The 21,504-nt window shown below is 48.7% G+C and overlaps 1 protein-coding gene across 1 annotated transcript in view; it reads right to left on the bottom strand.

Moving 5' to 3' along the window:
* The window catches only part of LOC142313039 (uncharacterized), a 177,351-nt gene that overhangs the window by 125,360 nt on the left and 30,487 nt on the right, over positions 1 to 21,504 (bottom strand). The window lies entirely within an intron of this gene.

Consider the following 21,504-nt stretch of genomic DNA (forward strand, 5'->3'; position numbering starts at 1 on the left):
ATGACATATGCAGAGCGGTGCTGTGGGTGTACGATGTTTATGCAATATGGCTTTCAACAAAACTGATGGTGGTTCTGGTGCTATATTCATGTCCTGATGGTGGTTCTCGTGATGTATTCATGTAGTGATCGTGGTTCTGCCTCTGCTGCTGTATTCATGTACTACTGATGGCTCTGGTGAGTAACTCCTGTATTGATGATGGGTTGGTGTTGTAAATAGATACAACATTAGTACTACCATCATTACAGGAATACATCACCAGAACCACCATAAGTACTTGACTACAAGAACCAACCTTAGTATAGTGATAAATTATAATGTCGGGTCAGCCCCATATACATTTGTATCATATGAACCTACAACTCTCAGTATGGTGAGTAGATACTGGGAGTTGTTAACAGCCATCACCAGACTATGGACCATACAGAAATAGTACTAATGACACTGTTAGGTTGACCTAACGGTCACAGCTGTTGCCAGCGATGTCCGAATGCAGAGAAGGTACCGGTGACCCCCCCTCTGCTACTCCGTCTCAATGAAAACAAGCGAACGCCGTTATACACATAAGACTGGAGATGTGCGGCTCCGAATAGAAAGTGTATTGGTATTGTTTACATTACAAAGTTATACAAAGTTGATTAGGGCGTAACTATGCAACATACATATTCATTAAAGGCGTGAATTACATATTCCCAGCAAGAGAAATTAATATAATGACTTATACTCCAATAACAAGATGTTTTTCAGTCGTCTCTAAGTCAAAACATTCTGCGTCCTTGAAGTTGGTCTCACAGTTTATTACGCAAATAAGTCTGGTTCGGTCTTGTCAGGGAGAATGAATTTCTATTATTTTCTAAGTCAGTGAAAAAGGTTAACTCTTTCCTCACAATCCCCCCTATTGGCGTGATTGATGGACAGGGGGCCATCGAGAAGCTTTGGACTATAGAGAAAGCAGGCTAGCCTCCAGATACTTTCTGAGCCGCGGGTTTGCTCAGGGAGTGTCGTCTCACATCCGTCACCCAGGACTGCCTGCATGCCTCTCGATAGGAGTCTCATCATGATACGCCAAGGTGATTTCTAGAGGAAAGAGTAGAGAAGAGAAAAAAGGCATATTAGTGATTTCTTACGGGTGCTGAATAATCATTGTATCTACAGTGCTTCAAGCAGCGGGAAAACAAAGTCATTAGCAACTTGAACACTACATAAGCAACTAGTAAACAGAGTAACACTTGGAACACTGATAGTCTGTTGTAACAGCCTCCCCATTGAAACACTTTGTTTATTGGGACTGGTATGGCTAAGTATGGCATGGAAGAGGCTGTCACAAGTGCGTGTGTACATATCCAGCAGTCTGTGATCTCAAGTTTTTCAGCTAACACTTCATGATGGGTCTCAAATTAATTCTGCCATGGTGTAGAAGGCCCCAAAAAGGGAGTACACATAGAAATACTTATCAGCAGTATTAGGCCTTCTTGCAGTGGCTGGCATGGACCCATGTCGATCTCCCCTCAAGTTTGACGGAGGTTGGAGTGGTCAGCTGGACAGTCAAAGGCCCTTCGAATCGTGGCTCAAGGGTCTTTTTCACGTGCTTCTTTAAGTAGACCCGGTCACCAGGCTTTAGGGAGTGGGTTCCTGGAACAGCATCAGGATCAGGTAGAGAAGAGTAGACCCTTTGATGGGTTTCAGTTAGTCTCTTCTGCAGGGAAACAACATAAGACGTTAGGCTATCACATTGCAGGTGTAACTCCTGCGGGAAGTAGCATCCTAATCTGGGTGCACTACCAAAGAGTATTTCAAAGGGTGAGAGCCTGTGCTTTCCCTGTGGGGTAGTCCTTATAGAGTAAAGAACTATGGGGAGACATTCTGTCCATGGTCTACCAGTCTCCTCCACTGCCTTGGCTAGTTTGAGCTTTAGAGTTCCATTTAACCTTTCCACTTTCCCTGATGACTGTGGGTGGTAAGGTGTGTGTAAGGCTGACTGCATGCCTAACAGGGCACAGGTGTTCTGAAAAACTTGTCCAGTGAAATGAGTACCTCGGTCTGACTCTATGACTTCAGGGAGTCCAAACCGAGGCACCAGCTCACAGGCCAATTTCTTTGCTGTAATTCGGGCTGTGGCTGAACTGACAGGGTAGGCCTCTGGCCATCCTGAGAAGAGGTCTACACAGACAAGTACAAACTCGTAGATGCCATGTTTTGGCAACTGTATATAGTCTATTTATACTCTTTGAAATGGGGCAAACGTCTTTGGCATGTGTCTTTGCAGGGATTTAGTTAGCTGGCCTGGATTGTGTTGTTGACAGATGTGACAATCCTTTATTCTCTGGGAGGCGTATTGTCTGAAGCCGGGGGCTATCCAATATGGTTGCATCTGGTTCATGATTGAGTTTGTGCTACCGTGTGTGGGATAGTGGAGTACTTGGAAAATGGCAGGGAACCAACTGCGTGGCAGGACGGGAAGTCCGTTTAGGCGCCAAATCCCCTCCACCTTTTCTGCCCCCTTGGCCCGCCATCCGGCCTTTTCTTCCTCAGAGGCGTTTTCTTGTGTCTCAAAGAGGTTCTGCATTTCTTCCTCCGTCGTTGACACTGTTTCCGTCTCCTTCAAAGGCAGTAAGGCGGCTTGTTTTGCTGTTTGATCGGCCAAGCGATTTCCCCTTGCCTCGGGTGTTTGAGCCTTGGTGTGGGCAGCAAGCTTTATGATTGCTAGCTGTTTTGGTATCAAGGCTACTTCCATTAGTTTCTTCACTGAGGCTCCATGCCTGATGGGATTTCCTGTTGCTGTCAGGAATCCTCTTGTCTGCCAGATAGTGCCAAAATCGTGCACAATGCCGTGTGCATAGGCTGAGTCCGTGTAGATGTTCGCTGTTCGTTCTTCCAGAAACTCAATTGCCCAGATGAGAGCAAGACGTTCTGCTTCTTGAGCAGATATGCGTGGAGGTAGCGGTTGTTTGGCTAAGACTGCATATAGAGTCACTACTGCAAATCCGGTGTGGAACTTGCCTGCTTCATCAGCGTATCCGCTACCATCCACAAAAAGTTCAAAGTCTGGATTTGTAAGCGGTGTTGCCTGTATATTGTGCAGGGGCTTTGCCTCATGTTCAATGAGTTCCTGACAATCATGATCAAATGGTGCGCTGGTACGTTTGTCACTCTCTTCTGTCCTCTCTTCTGTCACTCTCTTCTGTCCCCCCTTCTAAACTTGTAAAGATCAGCAGATCAGCAAGGTTTAGACTTGTAACTCGAGCAAATGAGATGTTTGGGGGGTAGCTACAGCGTGCACTGAAGTCTGACTTGTCTTGCCATGGAGAGGTGTTTCAGCTGCACTTGATTGAGAACAGCATAGATGTAATGGCTGGTAAGGATGGTAGTCGGGAAATCGAGTGAGATTTCAAATGCTTTCTGCAGTATGTTTGAAACTGCTGTAACAGCACGGACACAGGTTGGTGCTGCTCTGGTGACGTTGTCGAGTTGAGAGGAGTAGTACCCGATTATGTGATGTTTGTCCGTCTTCTGGGTGAGTACTCCTACGGCAAATCCTTGAAGCTCTGCTACGAACAGATTAAAGGTGAGATCATAGTTTGGTAGTGCCAGAGCAGATGCATCAATCACTAGTTCCTTGAGCTTTTGAAAGTTTTGTCAAGCTTCTTCTGTAAGGGAAAAAGGAACATTCTTTGTGCAATCATACAGCGGTTGCATGAGTAGTGACGCATTGGGAATCCACCGTCTGCATTTATCTCTGCTTGCTTTGCATCCTACTTCTGCCAGAAAGGTAAGCATTTCTCTTCACTAGGGAAGCACAGTAGTAAATCATCCACGTACTGGTAGATGTACTGCGAGAGGTAGCGGGAGGGGGGATTGTCTCAGCTGCGGTGGCGTAATTCCAGGCTCGACTGAAACTTTTACTGTGGGCACGGGTAGTGTGCCGATGTCAGTTTTTTATGTGGACCAGAGTTTTGCAGGAACTTGTAGAAGTATTGGATCCGTGTTTACTTCACGTGTAACATCAGATTCTGGTTGATCTTCTATCATCTGGAGAGTGCACAGGACTTCTTCTGGGATATCTTTTGGAATTTGCAGGATAGCAGATCCATCTTCATTGTAGACAATCTGAGCTTGTAGTCTTGATAGTAGATCGGCTCCCACTAGGGCATCTCCACCCAGGGGGGACACTAAGAATTTAGACACGAACATGTGTGGTCCCAGTTTCACCTTCAGTGGATGTGTTATTGGGATTATCTGGGCTTGTCCATCAAATCCGGATACTACAGTAGCTTCAGATGAGATGGATCCTTCAGGCACTAGGTTCCTGGGGTTCAGGAGCGTGAGGCTCCTGAGTCCACCAAAGCTCTTATTTCCTTGTTGCCAATGTGAAGGGGGACATGTATAAATGGACCTCTGGCATCCCTATCCCGTGCTGCCGCAAGTCAGGCAGTCTTCTCCTCCTGACTCTCGGGTCGGTTTTGAGTGTCCCTCTTCTTCTTTCTACAGTCTCTGATCACGTCCTCTGACTCCACAATAGTAGCAGGTCGGAGCCTTCTTTCTTGTACCTTCTGGCTGGCAGTCCACTGCTGCTATGACAACTTTCTTGTTGCTCCTTTTATCCTTTGCGTCGGTTTCTAAGCCACTTGCTTTGTTGACTAGAAGATCTATGTCTTCCATGTTCCTCCATTCTGGGCAGCACGCTTTCAATCTTTCTGCCAGAGGTGCATGTATTCCATCCATGAAGGATCTTACCATCAGGCGACGTATTGCACCCGCTTGTAAGTCCAGCCCTTCATTTGCGAATGACTGCATCAATCTGTAGTAAAATAAGCTGACATTCTCCACAGGACCTTGATGCACTGGTCCCATTGTGCCTTTAGTTCTTTGCTCCTGGGCGCAGAAGAGACTGAGTCTTATCATGAAGTCTTGGCCCGATTCCACATTACGGGTATCGTCCGGAGCATGTTCTGTCAGGTGGGCAGTGAGTTTGGCATACAGTTCGGGAGACATTTTAACTCTACACAAACCTTCCATGTCCAACCAAGTGCTTCTGTAGGAGACCTGTATTTGGTTCAGGTAACGTGAAAAACTGACTGGGTTTCTAGTCGGGTCTGGAGCATTTTGCTCTTCTTTCCACTACGGGATAAAGAGGCACTGGTGCTGTGGCTTGTGGCTTGTAGCTTGTGCTGTGGGGCTGCACAGGCTAGGCATGTTTCACTCCAGTCCGGATTTTGTTGGCTACAGTTTGTGCAGGTCCATTCCGGGGATCCTGCTATTTTTGGAGCTGTTCCAGGAGTAGCTGACAGGTACGGAGGAGGCTGCTGATTCTTATTAGCCTTCTTCGCAGCTTCTTCCCATGTGTCTGATTCTTCATGGTATATCCAACCTTGATCGTGGGCTGTTTTTGCCATGTCAGAAAGAGTTCTGACTAGTTCAGTCCATGATTTATCTGCTATCACTCCTGCTCTAGTAGCTGTTATTGTATCCCATTTGTTGGGGTCCAATTGATCCTTCCCCTTCAATCCAAATGTCTTGAAAACTTCCTTGGACTGACTGGCTGTTCTTTTGCCATGATAACACGTAATGAGATGTTGCAGGGTGCATCCAGCTCTTCTGTCTTTTGATATTCGTTGCCCATTCTTCTTCTTCTATCTTCTTCAGCTTTTAGACCCTTGAACGTCCTTTGGACTAAACCTACCTATCCTGGAGATACTCAGAGACTAACTCCTTTTGTATTCCTACCTAAGGTGAGGTCTAGAACCACCTTTCCTGGAAGTACCCAAAGACTGATTCTTGATGTGTATTCCTACTGAAAGGTGGTGTCCTAACTTCAGAGGGGGCTGAGAATGCTGAATGGCGCTGGGTTACCCTTCTTGTACCAGAGATACACTCTATATCCGATAGCAATGGCAAACAGGGCTATTCCCACTAACACTAGGGCAGTGAATATCACATCCATTGGACAGAGCAGGTACACTATTCCCTTTCAACACTCACTGATGTATGGGATCTATGACAACCAACAAGGACAACAGCACAGAAGTAAAGCGCAGGAGAGCAGACACACGGAGAGGCAGAGAAACACAGAGAAACAAACAAACAAGGCACAGAAAACATCAGCTGGCAAGGCTCTCTCAGAGTTCAGTGGAAACCCGCCAATAACCCAGTTTCTACTCACAGTGTACCATTTTGCGCGTTGAGGAGAGGGGAGATCAGATGTGGGGAGCATAAAGAGAAGAATAAGGTTCAACTCTTACCTGGCCAGGTGTTTCTGGTCCCCACGTCTGGTCCACTCCTCCTCTGAATGGCAAGATAGTCCACTGCGTCCTGGGATTAGAAACACGGGTCCCTGCTTTTCGGGCGCCAGATAATGTTAGGTTGACCTAACGGTCACAGCTGTTGCCAGCGATGTCCGAATGCAGAGAAGGTACCGGTGACCCCCCCTCTGCTACTCCGTCTCAATGAAAACAAGCGAACGCCGTTATACACATAAGACTGGAGATGTGCGGCTCCGAATAGAAAGTGTATTGGTATTGTTTACATTACAAAGTTATACAAAGTTGATTAGGGCGTAACTATGCAACATACATATTCATTAAAGGCGTGAATTACATATTCCCAGCAAGAGAAATTAATATAATGACTTATACTCCAATAACAAGATGTTTTTCAGTCGTCTCTAAGTCAAAACATTCTGCGTCCTTGAAGTTGGTCTCACAGTTTATTACGCAAATAAGTCTGGTTCGGTCTTGTCAGGGAGAATGAATTTCTATTATTTTCTAAGTCAGTGAAAAAGGTTAACTCTTTCCTCACAACACATAGTCAGCATCACAAATAAACATTTCCATACAGGTAATTGTAAGACATTTTTTTTTAAAACATTTTTTTTTGTTAGGAAGTTAGAAGGGTTCAAAGTTTATCAGCAATTTCTAATTTTTCCAACAAATTTTACAAAGCCACTTTTTTTTTTAGAGACCATATCACATTTGAAGTGACTATGAGAGGGTTAGGTAACACCCGAATACCCCAAAGTATTGGGAAAGTGACTTCAAAGTGACCCCATTCTAACAACTGCACCTTTCACACTGCTCAAAACTACATTCAAGAAGTTTATTAACCCTTTAGGTGCTTCACAGGAACTAACGCAATGTGGAAGGAAAAAATGAAATTGTTACTTTTTCCCACAAAAAATGTTTCTTTAGCCACAAATTCTGAATTTTCACAAGGGTAATAAGAAAATACAGAGTACAATTTGTTATGCAAATTCTTCTCAGTACATCATTTGCGGTGGAAATCTACTGTTTGGGTGCACGGCAATGCTCGGAATGGATGGAACGCCATTTGAATTTTAGAGCACAAAATTGTCTGGAATAGATAGCGGATGCTGCCCACCATCCCCCCCCCCCCCCCCCCCGCAGCCTTCTTCTTCTAATTTAGTCCCTGGCTTTTTCCAGGTCTACTCCTCCGGCTGAAACACGCCCCTTCCTAGCCGGCCTATTACGCGCGTTCTCCCTCCCGGGAAGCCCACCCGTTACAGGAGCCAATCTCTGCAGGTCTCTTTCCTACAGCGCGGCAATTTTGAGCGCTCTTTTTGGCTCCCCCCACCTCTTGGCGCCCTCGCAGCACTGTCGGCGCCATCTTCTGGTCCCCTGCCTTGCAGTACCAATGGTACTCACTCCCAAAGTGCTCCACCGGAATCGTCATCCGGCCTCATCCCCCAGCAGAGCAGCCGGAGATTCAGTCAGCAGCACTTCACCTGGGTAAGCACTGCCACTTGGAGGCAGCTCCTTCCCCAACACCTCATCCACCTGGCATCCTCCTTGCTTCTCTCTCTCTCTCTCCCCTGTCTAACACAAAAGCTTCTCGCTCCCAGTCCCAGGCTATACTGTAGTCTTAAGCGGGCTTTACACGCTACGATATAGTTAATGAATTATCGTCGGGGTCACGGTGTTGGTGACGCACATCCGGCTTCATTAACGAGATCGCAGTGAGTGATACTTATGAGCGACCTTAAACAATCGCAAAAGCGGTCAAAATCGTTTGCCGCGGAGATGTCGTTCTGAAACAAAAAATCGTTTTCTGCTTATTAGCGATGTTGTTCGTCGTTCCTGCGGCAGCACACATCGCTGTGTATAAAACCGCAGGAGCGACGAACATCTCCTTACCTGCCTCCACCGGCAATGCAGAAGGATAGAGGTGGGCGGGATGTTATGTCCCGCTCATCTCCGCCCCTTTGCTTCTGTTGGACGCCTGCTTTGTGACGCAGGTATGTGCGTGTGACGCTGCCGTAGCGATAATGTTCGCTACGGCAGCGATCACCACATATCGCCAGGAAATGCTAGCGATATCGCAGCGTGTAAAGCCCGCTTTACACTTTGCCTGCACATCTTGTTTTAAAAAAAGTTTCCCTCAGGGCAGTCCTCGCCCCTCTGCCAAGCCTGCAGTGCCCCCAGCATGACTACTACAGAGCCCCCCCACCGCATGTAACGAGGACACGGCCTCCACACCTGAGTGGGCTGCTGTTCTTTCCCAGTCCGTGGATAACCTAACCAAGGTATCAAAAACCCTGGTTTCAGTTATAAAACGTCTGCCCGACTCCACCTCTGGAGCCCCCCTTACTGCCCAGAGCGAGTCTGACCCAGCAGTGGAACCACCTCGGCAGGGCAGATCAAACAGGAGGTCCAGGAAGCGGTCATTTCCAGTTCGTCCTCCAGTTCTCCTAATCCCTCCTCGGCCTCCAGAGTTGGGCACTCTCCCTCTTCTTTCTCACATGTCTCTGCAGTAGTCCCAGACTCGGACCAGAATCCCGATTCTGACTCCGATCTGGACTCTGAGCACATGTCCAAGCATAGTAGCATGATGGACAGCCTGGTTATTGTCATCAATCAGACACTAGAGGTGAAGGACGATGACCCGACCACCACCAGTCAGTCGGTTCCCTTTAAGAGGACCAAGAAACCTCCGAAGGTCTTTGAAAATTGAAAACAATTTGATGACATTTTCTCTAAACAGTGGGAACATCCTGACAAACGTTTTCAAAAGTGTAAGTGAGCAGAAGTCCTCTACCCCTTTGCAACTGAACTTCTCCGTAAGTGGTCAGTGTCTGCCTCGGTGGACCCTCCTGTCTCCCGACTCTCCTGTAGTACCACCCTGCCTCTCTGATGGTACCTCCCTTAAGGACCCGTCTGACAGAACCATAGAATCCCTAGCCACGTCAGCCTTTGAGGACTCTGCATCGGCCATCTGCCCAGCCTTTGCATCCACCTGGGTCTCCAAGGCCATCTCCGCCTGGGCAAAACTACTTCGGCAGGGTATGCTTTCTGACGCTCCTGTGCTCGAGTTAGCGGATCTGGCAGCAGGTAACATTGCCACGATTCGTAGGGCTTTGTGGCTTAAAGCATGGAATGCAGATTCAGCCTACAAGAAGTCCCTCACCAGTCTCACATTTCAGGGTTCCAGACTCTGAGACAAACTAGATAAAATCATCTCAGATGCGACCGGGGGTAAGCGTACCTTCCATCCTCAGCGAAAAGTCCCTCGTGCCCCTCCTAAGAGGCGGTCTCTTCCTTTTCGCCCCTTTCACCAATTTTGTGCCAGCAACAGCACCTGTCAGGATCGGTCGCCAACACTATTGGGCGGTGAACAAAAAATAATTACAGTTTTATCTCTACAATGTTGTTTTAACCCAAGATTTCCAATTTTTACAAGGGGAATAGGTAATAAAGGTCTCCTAAATTGTAACACACTTTCTCCTGAATGTGGCAATGCCCCATGTGTTACTGTACAGTATTGTTTGGCCACACCACAGGGCTTGGGAGCTAAGGAGCGCCATTTTATTTTTGGAGTACAGAATTTCCTAGAATAGTTTGCGGACTCAATTTGTAGAGCCCCAAAGTGCCAGAAAAACAGAAACCCCCTCAAGCGACCACATTTTGGAAATTACACCCTCCTGGGACCTCTTCTATGGGTTTAGTGACAATTTAGTTTCTGGAAAACACCCATGGAGTCAAACTCAGTGAATGTTGCAGTATTATAAATTGCAAATAAGCCCTTGTCATGCTCAGTGCAATGTAGTGCCCGTACATTGTGCCCACCTCGTGTTTCTGGAAACCTACACCCCATAAATTAAGCGGGCTCTTCTCACTACAACAGTGCCAAACATATGGACGTTAAGGCCTAAGCCACACGGCGAGAAAATCGGTGCGAGTGGAGTGCGATAAAACATCGCATTCCCCTCGGACCAATTCTAGCCTGTGTGTCAGCACACATGAGCGATTATTTTCTCAGCCCTAATCGGACCGAGAAAACAATCGCAGCATGCTGCGATTGTAATCCGAGACTCTTTCTCTCGCACCCATTCAAGTGGGGCGAGAGAAAAATCGCACTGCACTCGCGGTACACCGGTGTACCGTGCGTGCAGAGCGAGAATGTCTATAGCCGGCTACACAGGCGAGAGGGAGAGAAATCCCTCCCTCCCCTCCTGAGTGCCGGCCCGCCCCCCGCAGCTGAGGTCTGCTCGCACGAACGGACCTCAGTTGCAAGGACACAAGCATGAGACTCGGCTCTGCTGTACTGCCAGCACGAGCCGAGTCTCATGCAAGGGGATCGCAGTAGTCCCCGTGTGGCCCCGGCCTAACTGTGATTTAGACATATTATGGTGCTCAGAAGCGAGAAGGGCATTTCGATCTGATCGTGCCGATTTTGCTTGATTTCTTTTTTGAGGGGGGAGCCATAGCATTTTTCCAGAGCCTTTGTGCTGCCAGTAACATGGAAGCCCTCTATATTTCCATTAACAGATGACAGACCTGAGTGGGGACTTGTGTTTTTGTTGTTTGGAGTGAATGCTATTTGGTGGCAATTTGGGTGCAGAACATATTGTATCAGTCAACATTTATCCCTTGCTCTCTGCACTTGCAGCACTGAAACTTTGTCTCGCACACCATGCAGCTGGAAGGGTGTGCCAGGCTTTCTGTAGTTGGATAAGACCCTGGGTAAGCATGGCAGCAATCGGGTCCCTGTGATCGCATTACGGGGACTCGATTACTTGGGAGAGGAGCGCGATCCTCTCCTATTTACTTAAATGCTGCGATCGCTATTACTTCAGGCAGTGAGAGCCAGGACACAGCTAAAACATCAGCCAGAGACCCGGAAGAGATCGCAGGGGTACAGTGCCTGAACCCCCACGATCCCCAGGACGTACTGGGTACGTCCTTCGTTGTTAAGGCCCAGATGGCTAGGACATACCCACTATGTCCAATATTGGTAAGGGGTTAATTGCCTTAAGGGCACACTAGACAAAACATTTTATACACAATGGATATACATATATGAGGTACTGCACCTCATCCAGAGGTGTGGTATTCCTTCCTGGGTAAGGAGGAGATCATCCACCAATTCACACAAAACACAACACCCCGACTCTGCAACACCTCATCAGAAATGGCAAGGGCATGCTGTACCCGAACCCAAGCCGGGGGTTGGAGTCTTGGGCATGGGAATACAGTGGTGAAGTGGGAACACAGTAGTGGAGTGTCAGTCAGTCAGAGAGAGTTAGGGGTACTTCTCACATAGCGAGATCGCTGCTGAGTCACGTTTTTTGTGACGCATCAGTGACCTCATCAGCGATCTCGCTGTGTGTGACACTAAGCAGCGACCTGGCCCCTGCTGTAAAATCGCTGATCGTTACACACAGTGCTGGTTCATTTTTTTGCTTGTTGCTCTACCACTGTGAAGCACATATCGCTGTGTTTGACAGAGAGAGAGCAACAATCTGAATGTGCAGGGAGCAGGGAGCCGGCGTCTGGAAGCTGCGGACGCTGGTAATCAAGGTACACATCGGGTAACCAAGCGAAGAGCTTTGCTTGGTTACCCAATTTTTACCTTGGTTACTAGCATACGCTGATCTCAGGTTGCCAGTGCTGGCTCCCTGCACTCGTAGCCAGAGTACACATCGGGTAACTAAGGGAAGTGCTTTGCTTAGTAACCCGATGTGTACCCTGGCTACGAGTGCAGGGGGCCAGCGCTAGGCGGTGTGCGCTGGTAACCAGAGTAAATATCGGGCAACCAAGCAAAGCATTTTGCTTAGTTACCCGATATTTACCTTGGTTACCAAGCGCAGCATCGTTTCCACGAGTCGCTGGTGGCTGGTCACTGGTCGCTGGTGAGATCTGCCTGATTAACAGCTCAACAGCGACCATGTAGCGACGCACCAGCGATCCTGATCAGGTCATATCGTGGTCGGAATCGCTGGTACGTCATTTAGTGAGACGGTACCCTTAGAGTTGGAGAGAGAAGGAGCAGTGGAGGAGTGAACACCTGTGGTCTGGAGCTGGAGCAGCTCGACCCGGGCACAAGACAGAAGGGATCCCAGGGACCACAGGAAGCTAGCCATACTCCCGTTGTCCTGTTCCACCCACATACAGCAACCGAGTGGAGGGACTTAGCCACAAATCGGGGACATCTTTGTCTTGTGGCGGGATGTGGAAGCTCACCGGAGTGTGCGATTGTGAAAATGTAATTTACCCTCTCACTGTATATGCTGTGATACTATGTCATGATATGTATATTTCCCTGGTTGTATTAGTTGTAATTCATGTATTTTCTTGGGGGAGCTACTGGTCTCAATGTGTCTCTCTCATACAATTGCAGTCTTGGCATCTAATGTGATTATGTAAATAGCCTGTCCTCTTCTATCCAGAGTTGTGTATCTAGTCTGTAATTGCATTGGCCAGTGAAGGAATAGTCATTGTTCTGCACAGCAGGGGATCCCTTCATCTACTGTGGCTGGCAGACATATTGGAGCCCTGTGATGGACCAAACCATTGATGATAGGATGTGTGACCCCTACCCCCTGAACAAACATGGTGGGCTGGTCAAGGAGCACAGACAATGCATTTCCCTTTTTGTAACTTCAGAGTGAGCTGGAACTAAGAAGAAGAAGGAGCTCCCAGCATGGGTGGCTGTGGACACGAACGGAGCTAGGCCTGTGTGGCGGCCCGTGGGATTGTGTGGAACTCTTTGGACTACTGTAAGGACGATTGCTTTGTTATCCGGTCCGAGGATTGTCGGGAAGGGCCCCCGAATCTGTTTTACGTGGACTTATCGTGTGCTGTTCCAGTGTTCTTGTGAATAAACCTGTTGGATCGTCCCTCGGCCTCGTCCATCCTTTGCTCTGTTGTACACCCCCGTCACAAACTGGTGGCAGCAGTGGGATCAGAGCAGAAGGAATGGAGGACAATGGCTCAACATCAGGAACCAGCACTGCAGAGTACAAGACCTGGACTTTGGGGAGCCTGCAATCAAAGGCCCGTGAAGTAGGAGTTCGTTTCAAAGGACTCTCCAAGGAGCAGCTGATTGAGGCGCTAGAAGGAGTCTGTTCGCAAAATGACGTGGAGGAAGGATCCTCACAGCAAACGGAAGAAAGACGGCAGCCGGAGGTGAATACCCAAAAAAGTCAATGGGTTGTGTGGTACAAGGAGGAGATGGCACTGCTTGGAGATGAGGCCACCATAGAAGATAAGAGGGAGGCCATTCGTGGAGCTAAAGAGAAGGAGCGCAGGATGGAGGAGATGGCACTGCTGGATAAGGAGCTCGCTGTGGAAGCTGCGAGAGGTTCCAGACAGACTGTAACCCCAGCACCCATCATGAGGGAACTTCCCAGGGTGTCCCGCAAAGACTTTAAGCCGTTTAATGAGGCTGCAGGCGACATTGAGGGCTTCTTCCAGGACTTTGAGCATCAGTGTCGATTAATGGAAGTCCCGGACAGGGAGCGTGTCCGGCATCTGGTTGGGCTCCTAGAGGGGGGAGCTGCTGAAGCCTATAGAGCTATGGACCCTCGGTGGAACTGAGAGTATGCGGATATTAAACAGACTATTCTAGAACATTATGCTGTGACCCCAGACACTTACAGGACTCAGTTCCGTGCTTTAGCCTGTGATGGGGAAGTGTCTTTTAAGATATATGCTCATAGACTCAAACAAATATGTAATCGCTGGCTGGAGGCAGAGGAGGCCTTATCTTGGGAGACCTTCCTGCAGGTCATCCTAAAAGAACAATTCTTTGCCCAGTGCCCCGCTGAGATCTGGGAATGGGTGCGTGAGAGAAAACCAGCGACAGTGGAGGAAGCTGCTGCTCTCGCTGATGAGGCTCTCACCATCAAGCCTCAGTGGAGGGTTCTGTTGGAGGATGGAGAGACGCCTAAGAGCTCCACAACACCGGATGCCCCCAGTTATTCTGTCCCCATTGTTCCCCGTTCCTCTAAGCCACCACATGTTGATACCCGTGTTAATGTGCCTCCAGTTGCTTCTACTGCACTTTCTGGAATACGCCGGGGAGAGGAAGTAACAGAGCGCAGGTGTTATGTTTGTAGGCATCCCGGGCATTTGCAGGCCTCATGCCCAGCCAGGCCATGGAGGAATCATCCTCAAACCCCTACAGCACCTTCAGGTGGGAGCCGGCCTCCAAGTTCCCCTACCCCTTACCCAAGAGGACGCCTTGGATGGAGGGAGACCCAGCTCAGATGCTATCAAGGTGGACAGCCAGGGCATCGGCAAGTCTCCTGCCCAGCTGTTCAAATGAGGACTGATCCTGCACCCAATCGGATTGTTAATTATTTACAGCCCAGTGCCATGGAGGAAGATGTGGCACCGTTATGTGAGGACTGGCCTAGTGACTCAGCCCCCCATGTTGCACCACCAGGAGTTTACGGGGTGCGACCCGCAGTTATGACGACTTCTGCTCATCGAGGTAAGCACTTGCAGGAGGTTGTGCTGGATGGACAGAGACTTGTTGGATTTTGTGACTCGGGTGCTTTCCTCACACTGGCTGATCCCCGAGTGGTTCGGCCCGAGGCAATCCATAGAGGACCTGGGATTGTCATTGAACTGGCTGGTGGACAATGGAGGACTATTCCCACAGCCACTGTGGATCTGAACTTTGGTTTTGGGGTCAGGCGATGTGTGGTTGGGGTGATGGGTGGTCTGCCTGCAGCTGTTCTCCTGGGCAATGATGTGGGAGAGCTACGATGCCAATTCGTGGCTGCATGAAGCCACATGTAAGGCTAGTTTCACACTACGTCTTTTTAACATCCGCTGAAAACGTTTTTTTAGCGGAAGTACGGATCCTGCTTTTACAGCAAATAACGTATGCAAACGCATATGTTATTTTGCAGGATCCTGCACTGGATGTTTAGGGGCGGGCATTGGAGTCATGTGATCGGGAGTGAGGGGAACTAGACTGGGAGGAGGCTTCTGACAGCTGCAGACGCTGGTAACCAAGGTAAACATCGGCCTTGGATACCCGATATTTATCTTGGTTACGAGTGTCTGCAGCTGCTAGGAGCAGGGCTGCCTGCACGCGTAACCAACGTAAACATCGGGTAACTAAGAGAAGTGGTTACGCGATATTTACCTTGGTTACGAGTGTCCGCAGCTCTCAGGTGGGAGAGAGAGGAAGGGGAGGAAGGGGGAAAGACAGAGATAGAGAGAGAGAGGGTGAGGGAGGGAGTAGAGAGATAGACAGATCACGCGAGACTGGTTCTGGGCATGCTCAGTACTTTCTGGGCATGCTCAGTACAAAAGCAGGATCCTGTCTATCAGCACGCCAGCGTTCACCTGCGTTTGCGTGCGTTATAGTCAGGATCCAGCAATTTGCAGTATTTGGACGGAGCTCAAAAACGCTACAAGTAGCGTTTTTGAAACATGTTAAAAAACTGCAAGTCACTGGATCCTCACTATAACGCAGGCAAACGCAGGTGAACGGATGTTAACGCGAGTCCATTGCAAATGCATTGAAATGAAAACGCATTTGCACTGGATCCGCTTGTCCGCTAAAATAACGTTAAGGACGGATGTTAAAAAGACGTAGTGTGAAACCAGCCTAAGTAACGCTCTGCCTGTGTGTACTTAACCAGTGACCTGTAGAGGTCCCTAGTACGTACACAAGTTGGGAGGGGGAGGGATTGTGAAGATGTAATTTACCCTCTCACTGTATATGCTGTGATACTATGTCATGATATGTATATTTCCCTGGTTGTATTAGTTGTAATTCATGTATTTTCTTGGGGGAGCTACTGGTCTCAATGTGTCTCTCTCATACAATTGCAGTCTTGGCATCTAATGTGATTATGTAAATAGCCTGTCCTCTTCTATCCAGAGTTGTGTATCTAGTCTGTAATTGCATTGGCCAGTGAAGGAATAGTCATTGTTCTGCACAGCAGGGGATCCCTTCATCTACTGTGGCTGGCAGACATATTGGAGCCCTGTGATGGACCAAACCATTGATGATAGGATGTGTGACCCCTACCCCCTGAACAAACATGGTGGGCTGGTCAAGGAGCACAGACAATGCATTTCCCTTTTTGTAATTTCAGAGTGAGCTGGAACTAAGAAGAAGAAGGAGCTCCCAGCATGGGTGGCTGTGGACACGAACGGAGCTAGGCCTGTGTGGCGGCCCGTGGGATTGTGTGGAACTCTTTGGACTACTGTAAGGACGATTGCTTTGTTATCCGGTCCGAGGATTGTCGGGAAGGGCCCCCGAATCTGTTTTACGTGGACTTATCGTGTGCTGTTCCAGTGTTCTTGTGAATAAACCTGTTGGATCGTCCCTTGGCCTCGTCCATCCTTTGCTCTGTTGTACACCCCCGTCACAGCGTCTGACCGGTAAGCTGCCACTAGGATATAAAACTGCTTTTCAACAATGTAAATATGTTTTGTTTTTTTTGATAATGTGTAGGATGTAAGTTAAATTGACAACTGGGTCACTGGACTATGGGTGACCAGGACTGCCCTTGCAAATCAAATAGTTGCGCTGATTACAGTGTGCTCTAGCAGAATTCACAGATCACAAGAGATAAAACCCGTCTGGTGTGGCAGAAGTAATGAAGCGTGATCAGGAATGCTCTGTCGCTCACCCAGAGCCTACGTTGGGGGTTTGCTTGAGGCGGATCCCCCACATTGTTCAATATGTTGCTGATGTTACACAGAATAAGGGGCAGTGCAAGGCACCACAGTCTCCTCAGCAAAGTTAGTTATGGAAATATTATGTTTTATACTGGAATGCAAACGTTTATCATGTTGCCTCCCATAAAGGGAAGAAAATGTTTTATCTGTTTACATCATTCAAAAATTGTATGTCATAGCATCACTGTATTTATGTTTTGTTCCAGCTTGAGGACCTGCTGGAATTTGCTGTGGGGGAGTGTGGCACCCCTGAGGCTTCAGTCGCCGCAGAGGTACTGCATCTCATCCAGATGTGTGGTATCCATCCTGGGTAAGGAGGAGGTCATCAACTGGTTCACACAAAACACAACACCCCAATTCAGCAACACCTATCAGACATGGCAAGGACGTGCTGTACCTGAAGCGAGCCTGGGGGGTGGAGTCTTGGGCGCTGGAACACAGTGGTGAGGTGGGAACACGGCAGTGGAGTGTCAGTCAGAGAGTTAGAGTTGGAGAGAGAAGGAGCAGTGGAGAAGTGAAAACCTGTGATCTGGAGCAGCTTGACCCGGGCACAAGACAGAAGGGGTCCCAGGGACCACGGGAAGCTTGCCATACTCCCGTGGTCCTGTTCCATATACAACAACCGAGTGGAGGCACTTGGTCGCAAATCGGGGACTGGTCCCTAGGCTAGAGGAGAAGAAACTACATACTCCGCTAGTAAAACCAGCGGCCGAAGTGACTGCAAGCACCAAGGCTACATCAACAAACGAGTTTGCTGGAAGGTGACCAATAAAAGGGCCAAGGGATAGAGCTTCACGCCGCCCAACAGGGTCCACGGGCACCGGCTCAGGGCTCTGTGTGTGAAGGCGCAAGGCAGGAGGGAGAAGCACGTACAGGAAGTCGACGAGGAAAGGGACACATAAGAAAGGTGGATCAGACTCGACCTCCGAACTACCCAGGATCAACTGGAGCCCTTCACAGCACTCCAAAGGTGATCACTGACGTCGTGTTACCTTGGAACCTGCTACAGTGAGTAAACATCTTCAGACTGCATCCCTGTGTCGCTCCATTATTCGCCTGCGCCCGAGCCCTGAATCCCCGCCATCATAAACTACTACCCCCATCCGCCCTGGGGCCCAGCTCTACCTGTGGAGAGCTATACCAACTAAGCTGCGTCACCATCTGCCCCAGAGGTCCCATCCCGCATCGTTGGCTATCTCTGGCCGAGTACCAGAGGTGGCGTCACAAATAAACTGTTATCATCCCCTTCATATTTAAACGACAGCGCCGGGGTCACGGAACTGGGCCTAGCCATCGCGGAGTCCCAAAAGCAGAACCAAGGCCCAGTAACGAGTGCCCCACGGCCCTGGTGGGCGCATCATATACAATGGTCAGATAGGCAAATACAGGTGGTAATGCAAGAGGCATAAGCAGATATACAGAAGTTAGATGCCAGGTAGCTGTTTAGGCCTTGATGCAAGCAGCCACATGGGAGGTGTGTGTGGTGCCAGGGGTTTCCAGTTACTTCCACCCTGATGCACAGCATGACCAACACAACATTGGGCCACTTCCTGACCCTGGACCAGGGCTCATACCAACACTCAGTGGCGTAGCTACTGCTTTTGCCGCCTGGGGCGGTTGTCAAATTTGCCGCCCCCCTCCGTTGGCCGTCGATAATCCAGAAACTTTCAAAAATCCGGAAAGCCATCAAAATATTTATTTTTCATGGAACTACAATCAAAGATCTAATTGTAGACTGCTGCTATTAGTTCTAGACTTTGACCTTTTTACACACATGTAGGCCTATTATACACACACACAGCTCTGCTGCATACATACAGACACACACAGCTATGCTGCATACAGACACACACTGCTCTGCTGCATACATACAGACACACACAGCTCTGCTGCATACATACAGACACACACAACTCTGCTGCATACATACAGACACACACAACTCTGCTGCATACATACAGACACACACAACTCTGCTGCATACATACAGACACACACACAACTCTGCTGCATACATGCAGACACACACACAGCTCTGCAGCATACATACAGACACACAGCTCTGCTGCATACATACAGACACACACAACTCTGCTGATACATACAGACACACACACAGCTTTGCTGCATACATACACACAAAACTCTGCTGCATACATACAGACAGACACACACAACTCTGCTGCATACATACAGACACACACAACTCTGCTGCATACAGACACACACAACTCTGCTGCATATATACAGACACAGAACTCTGCTGCATACATAAAGACACTCAACTCTGCAGCATACATACAGACATACACAACTCTGCTGCATACATACAGACACACACAACTTTGCAGCATACATACAGACACACACAACTCTGCTGCATACATACAGACACAAATATCGCTGCTGCATACATACAGACACACACAAGTCTGCTGCATACATACAGACACACAACTCTGCAGCATACAGACAGACACACAGCTCTGCTGCATACAGACACACACAGCTCTGCTGCATACATACAGACACACACAACTCTGTAGCTGCTGCATACATGCATACACACAACTCTGCTACATACATACAGACAGACACACACAGCTCTACTGCATACATACATACAGACACACACAACTCTGCTTCACATATAGACACACACGTGGCTTTTGGGGGCCCACACACTTGCCTCTTGGGGGCCCACGCACGTGGCTCCGGGGGGGGAGCCCATGCAGCTCACTGGGGGAGTATACAGGTCGAGGGGGGAGGGGGTAGCACTTACCGCTCGGTCACGGAGGAGAGGGGGTCCACACAGCGCCGGTGGTCGCTGGCTGGCCCTGCGCCTTCTTCATCTGTGACACTGAGCAGGCCACGCGGTAGCTCCGTCCACAGATAAAGCTCAAATCAGGAGGACGCTGTGGTCTGCGCGCCTTAAAGGGACGGCAGCCACAGTTTCCTGCCGAGGACTGCGGTCCCCGGAACTCGGCCTGGGGGCAGCAGAACTGAAGCCGAGTGGCCAAAATGCCGCCCCCCTGACACGTGCCACCCGGGACGGACCGCCCCCTCCGCCCCCCCTTTGCTACGCCACTGCCAACACTCCTTACCCATGGGCAGAACACTACTTAAACAAAACAGGATGAGGGAACCACACATTGGTAAGACGTTATTGGTTCACCAACAGGCAAAAATATGCTGTAATGTTATGATCCGGAACCATGGAAGATCACCACAAATCATTGGCAAAAAGGTGACAAGAGCCTTGGCAACTAATCTGGCCGCCATCCCCTTACTAACCAACACAACTAGAAGTAGCCGAGGGGTGAACTAACATCCTGTGCACCGCGAACGCAGCCGGAGAACTAACTATCCTAAAGGTAGGAAAGATGAATAACTCTCTGCCTCAGAAAATAGACAAGAATAGCAAGCCCCCCACATTCAAAGACTGCGGTGATATAGGAAAAACACAATACACAGGTAGATGACAGGATTAGCAAAAGGTGAGGCCCCCGCTGACTAAAATAGGAAAAGACAGGAAAGGGACTGATGGTAGCCAGAGAAAAACCCTGCAAAATACCAACTTCCTGATAGTACAAAAAGGCCCTCAGATCGCTCGATCTGAACTCCATCCTATACCAGGTGCCCTTGTCATACCAATGAACAGAAAACAAGAGTTATAACAAATTCAACAAGCCATAAACACATGGACCCAAAGGAGCTATACTCCACACAGAGCTGCAGGGAGTTCCTCAACAATCTACTGAGGGGAAAATCCCTGGAAGGAAATAAACTGAAACCAACCACAACAAATGACAAACCCAGATAAGCAAAAGAACCAGGCAATAAATAAAGAGCAAGAACTTATCTGTAGTGGATGTGATGAAGAGCAGGATTAAGCAGGCTGGAGATACAAAGAACCACTGACATCCGGCAACAGCCTGCAATCAGACCAGGACTTAAATAAGCAGAGAGTTAGGAAAGGAAACACCCACTGCACAACCCACCTGGTCTCTGTCCAAACCCTTCCTGGCCACCAGAGGGAGCCTCCCAGCAGCCAAGACATAACTAACATTCACAACACTGTACATTCCCAGCAATAACACAAGATAGTACAAGCAACAGAGTCTCACCCTTCTGCTGTCCTCACAGGGATTAGAATCTTTGTGATTTGAGGGTTTACAGGGTCAACTATCCCAGTGTCCAGCAGCTCCTCGCTTTTAGCAGGCACATACTGAGAAGAGATAGCGGCAAGCTTAGGAAGCTGACCGAGCACATCAAGATATATAGCCAGATGACCGAGATATCCAAACCTGGGTTCTCCAAGTGAATTCATGGGCTCAGCATTGAACAGTGAAGCAGTTCTGTGCTTCCTCAGCTGAGATTACGTAGAATCCTCCCTGGTGACAGATGGAAGGCCCTTTTATACCACTGAGTTCTCTTACAGGATTGGTGGAGATGAATTCAAAATAGAAGAGGAGAAGCGGTTAACGCCGCACATCAGCCAAATGAAAGTGTAGAGTTGTTGATAAATTAATATATTTTTTTATTCCATAGGTCTACGCATTTC

This window comes from Anomaloglossus baeobatrachus, chromosome 5 (assembly GCF_048569485.1).
Source record: "Anomaloglossus baeobatrachus isolate aAnoBae1 chromosome 5, aAnoBae1.hap1, whole genome shotgun sequence".
In the NCBI taxonomy this organism is placed as follows: Eukaryota; Metazoa; Chordata; class Amphibia; order Anura; family Aromobatidae; genus Anomaloglossus; species Anomaloglossus baeobatrachus.